At 41.3% G+C, this 5,083-nt stretch overlaps 1 long non-coding RNA gene across 1 annotated transcript in view; it reads left to right on the plus strand.

The window, feature by feature from the left end:
- Window positions 1–766: 766 nt before the first annotated feature.
- LOC104874010 overlaps window positions 767–5,083 on the plus strand; it is an 11,582-nt gene continuing 7,265 nt past the window's right edge. The window contains exons 1-3 of the long non-coding RNA XR_783624.2: window positions 767–830; window positions 2,380–2,505; window positions 3,111–3,169. This is a non-coding gene — a long non-coding RNA (uncharacterized LOC104874010). The remainder of the gene's footprint in view (window positions 831–2,379; window positions 2,506–3,110; window positions 3,170–5,083) is intronic.

Raw genomic sequence — 5,083 nt, forward strand, 5'->3', positions numbered from 1 at the left:
ACTGATATTCTAAATAGACACCGATCATCTCTGGTGGGAGACCAAAACCTCAGCCCATTCCTCCCCCCAAAATCCTTATTCCGTCCATGTACACTTGCTACGTGACTTGCTTCCCCATTTGATCCCCACTTAATCCATATTACCCAAGTGACTACACTTGTAATCTCATTGGTTGGCCAGAGTTTTGTCCCAGCTTATACACACCTTGTGTTCTTCCAGTGGATCAATGTTACCTAAGTGATTACTCTTGTAATCTTACTAGTTGGCTATGGTTTTGTCCCATCTTATACCCTGCCTCGCCTTGTGATTTTGCTCTATAAGACTCCCTTGAGAAGCAGGGCCCACGGACAACCCATTTTCCAGGACCCTTCTCTTAGAAGCTGTCTTGCTCTCACTAAATACTTCCTACTCTTAACCTGCATTGTTTCTCAAATTAGTTCTTTGATTTTGGAGAACACAAACTTGGCATGTCAGACATCTCGCAGGTTGGGAGTTATGATATTTCCCTTATATTATTTGGATTATTTAGAAGTCCATATATCATCCTTATGTCATAAGCCTATATGTTCTCTATATCCTCAATTTTTTTTTTTTTTTTTTTACCAGGGATCAAACTCAGGTCCTTGCGCTTGCTAGGCAGACCAGAACCATTCGGTGTAATCATTTTGTATTGATGACCTATTCCAATCAATTTTTTTTTTTTTTTTTGTACCAGGGATCAAACTCAGGTCCTTGCGCTTGCTAGGCAGGCACCAGAACCACTGAGCTAAATCCCTGGCCCATGTTCTCTGTATCATTTGGAGGTCTTCTATGAAGATAATTGGACGGAGGTAAGAGTTTTCTTTTGTTTCATAGATCCTGCATTGGAAATTTTGACTTTTTTAAATTTAATTTTTTTTTTTTTTTGGTACTGGGTATCGAACTTGGGTCCTTGCGTTTGTGAAGCAGACATTGGAACCACTGAGCTAAATCCCTGGCCCTCATAGATCTTGCCTTGTCTCTCGCATAGATAATTTTAGGTAATTAAAATTGCCTTGAATTTTTATGTCTTTTGTCTTGAATTTTTCTCAGTTGAATAGGCCTTGAGTTTTTATGCCTTGTTTATGCCTTGTCTTTTGTTAAAGTGATGGTAAATTTTTTTTAAGTGATGGTAAATTTAAGTTAAGAACATGGTAAGACATGAGCCATCAAAGAAAATGACATTTTGCATTTTATTCTTAGTTTGCATACATTGCATCTGGACATAGTTGCTGAATTTATTGGTGCTCTTGACTAGACCTGTTTGACTTTGACTGTTGTGGTTTGTTATCTCAGACAACAGTTCTAGGGAAAAAGTAGTGTTAGAGTGCCCTCCTGGTGGACTGTGATATAAAAGTCTGTAAAATGGGTCTTTTTAATGAAATCTGATTTATATTTAGAAAATATGCATACCTATTAATAAATCTCGAGACCCTTCCCATCAGTTAAAAGACAATAGATTGGTGACTGTTCTTAAGACTTAATGATAGGTCCCATTGCCTGCCTCACAAGCATAAGGACTCGAGTTCGATCCCTGGTTCCAAAAAAAAAGACTTAATGATAGGTTTCACTGAGACAGGCTGGCCCTGATTGCCCCTCTACACCCTAGAGGGAATGTCAAGCCTGTTCTGCCTCAGTTTCCTTTCTGGCCTGATCTTCCACTGGTGAGGAGGCGGTCTTAGCTCTTGGGACTCCCCGTTCTTCCCTGTCCAGGCTGAGACTGATGACTCGTGAGCAAGTTGTCTCAACAACTCACCACAAACATGAGAAGAAAAGACTTCCTTTTGCTGGTCTCTTTTCTGATCTTTCCCTGCCATTTTATATTCTTCTGTTTAAAGGCCTGTAAGATAAGAGAAAAAGGAACCCTAAAGTGTCCCAACCTTTCCTTCCTATCCAACAATTGAGAACCTTTAAATTGAGTCAATTGAAAATGAGCGTTTGCTAATGCTGAAACAGGAAAGTCATCTTAGATGAGGAACACATATCCCAACTCTGGGTCAAATGAGACCCTGGGATTTTGCTCATCCAGGAGAATACACATGAAAGCAATGTCCTTGCTAGGTGTTCTGGGAACAGTCTTCCTCAAGAGACTGAACCTCAGATTGGAAGGAGCTATTTCCTAAGCACAACATTTAAGGGACCAAAACATTTAGTTTAAGGGAGAATCCCCAACATCCTGACTCTCTCTCTCCCCCTATCCTTTCCTAGGTCTGGTTCTCATCATTTATGTGTGTAGGGGAAGAAAATACTTTTGTTAATAAGTCGTGGACTTTGAACTTTTACTGTAAACTTGTAAAATGCTATGTTATGCGGTGGTGGTGGGGCTTTTAGACAGCTTAAGCTTTTTTCTGTCCCATATAGGACTCAAAGAAACAGTGGTTTGGAGATAAATCTCTGGTTGTGGAACAAGTCTAGGCTGCAAGGACATCTGAGGGGTCATGACCAGGGCTGCTCTCTGGCAGACACCCAAAGATTCCTCCGTGAAAGGTAGGTCCCAACAGCCTGACTGGGAAACCAGCAGAAAAATCTCCATTTATCCATTGTCTCTACTTGCACTCCTCAGTGAGGTGAGAGGCAACTCTCTCAGTGATCTTCTGGTATCCTCTGTTTCAGAGTGACCAGAGATGACTGTCAGAGCCCTCTTTTAAGCCTCCATTAAGAAATGAGTTACAGGTTTGGACCTTTTCTCTCTGCTGGTAAATTAGAAACTCCCCCTAGGCTTTTCTCCATCTCATTTGGTGGTAGTTAGATTGACCCTCCCTCCAGGAAGCCAGGCTGAGGCAGCTTTGCAGAAACTGTTTGCCTTCATGGAGATGAACAGTCAGCTAGTGTGATGGTTTGTGTTTAGATGTCTCCCCAAAGCCTCATGCAGACAAAGTGGGACTTTTCTTTTGGGAGGAAGTTGAATCTGAAATGTGTGATGCTGGGGTTAAGGGCATTTGATTACTAAAACCACTACATGTGAGTGACTACTTTAGCACCGCCCTAATCCCGATAGTCCAAGTAAGATAAAAGGGACAGAAAGATGTTGTTAAACCCTCTCGTTACCTTTGCTTCCTTGTGCGTGCGCTGTGTTGTTTCTGCTCCGCCAGGCCTGTCTGTCATCCCTGCCTTGGAGTCAGCCGATCATGAACTGGAACCTCTACGAACGGTAAGCCAAATAAACCTCTTCCCCTCCTACTTTGGGTGTCAGGTATTTTGTCTCAGCACTGAGAGAAAGGTAACTAACACGACTAGCAACTTACACTTGTGCTTTGTATATTCTAAGAGTAATAAAAGGGATTTTAGTCAGCCTTTGTCTTCTTTCATATGCATGTAGAAAACCAATAAATTTGCCTTAACTAACATGTGAATTGTGGTTGCTAGGCAGTGAGTATAAGTTTAACCTGTGAGCTTTGGAGACATGGAAATTTTATATTAGACCTTGAATAAAGTGCAGCATTACCTTGCCATTAAGGAAGGTTGCCTAGGTGATTAGGTAAATAACAGAAATGTCTTGGGCTGGGGATTTAGCTCAGTGGCACTTGCACCAAAAACAAAACAAAACAAAAACCGAAAAACAAAAAAACCCAGAAATGTCTTAGAGGCTTCTCTACCCTAAGGCCCAGGGCAAGATTTCTCCAAGACATTTTACCTGACTCTGTCTCTACAGATGATCTCTTTTACAGGCTCACAAGTGCTTGAACTATTTCCAACTTGCTCTTTGATATTTTCTACTCTCTTTCAAAGAATTAGAAAACAACAGTTTAGCTCTCTTGAAATGAGAGCAATGTTTTCTTTAAATGTGATCATTATAGCTGGAATTGACTGTAGCTTTGTGCTTTTAACATGTGCTAGAATTAGGACTATGAGTTTCCTGGGGAAACACAGGGTTGCGAGCTGGAAAGGGGTGGCTAGTCTGACCTAGCCTATCCTCTAGTTTCTCTCCAGAGGATGGCCACCTGCTCTGGAGTACAGTCACCCTGGGGATATCTTGAGGACACAGGAATCAAGTAGAAATTATAAGGGATGCCAATTTTTTTTTCCTCTTGCATTTATGGGAAACAGTATCAAAAGCTCTTACTCCTCTAAAATGTACCAACATTAGAAGAGAAAAAAGGTCTGAGTAGGTGATAAAAAAATGCAGGGGTAACTGGGCCAGAGACTAAATGAAGGAAAAGGGCATGGAGTTGCCAAGATTCTTGAGACAAAATGGAATGTAGAGGAAAGTGTTAGTTATGATGCTATTTTACATCTAGGATTGTACTGTAAAAAAGAGGGAAGATGGGCAGAATTACCTTATGTTCAGACTTTCTTTGCATTAAGAAATAATCCCAGGCCAGGGATTTAGCTCAGTGGTTCTTCCACCTGCCTCCCTAACGCAAGAACCCAAGTTCGATCTCTGGCCCCAAAAAAAGGAAGAAAAGAAAGAAATAATCCTTACTTGTGTTTGAAATATAAATGTAAGCAGGTCAGAGATTTAGCTCAGTGGCACCAGAGCCTGCCTGGCAAGCGCAAGGACCTGAGTTCAATCCCCAGTTCCACCAAAAAGAAGGAATGGAAATGTAAGCAGCAAGAAAAGCAGCCGCCTCTGGCCCTTATGGCATCCACTATCACTGAACCTGAGGCTACTCTTCTTCAGCCTTTGGAATCAGAGTACGAAGTTTCCAAGGCTACTTTAATCAAAGCCTTGCCCACTATTAGTGAATCTAGGCTTTCTCTATTTGTCCTTCGGGTGCTGAGGGTGGGGCTTCTAGGCAAGATGTAGTCATAGCCTCTAGGGCTATATCCATCCTTAGCTAATTTTGTTCAAGCTCAAGGACAATATCCCTTACAGGAAATAAACGGCAATACGGGACTTCCTTTGTTCACGAGTCCCTTTCTCTTAGGGACCTAAAGCAGATCAAATGAGATCCAGGAAAGTTTTTAGACAACCCTAATAAGCACATTGAGGACTCTGGAGGACTTACTCAGACGTATGAGCTAGACTGGAAAAATATATTTCACTTAAATCAGACAATTGACTTCTAATGAGAGACAATGGTTACAGACTTTAATCTGTGGGTTTCTTTTTTTTTTTTTTTTT

The sequence above is a fragment of the Fukomys damarensis genome, unplaced genomic scaffold (genome assembly GCF_012274545.1).
Source record: "Fukomys damarensis isolate Sample0158 unplaced genomic scaffold, DMR_v1.0_HiC HiC_scaffold_19, whole genome shotgun sequence".
In the NCBI taxonomy this organism is placed as follows: Eukaryota; Metazoa; Chordata; class Mammalia; order Rodentia; family Bathyergidae; genus Fukomys; species Fukomys damarensis.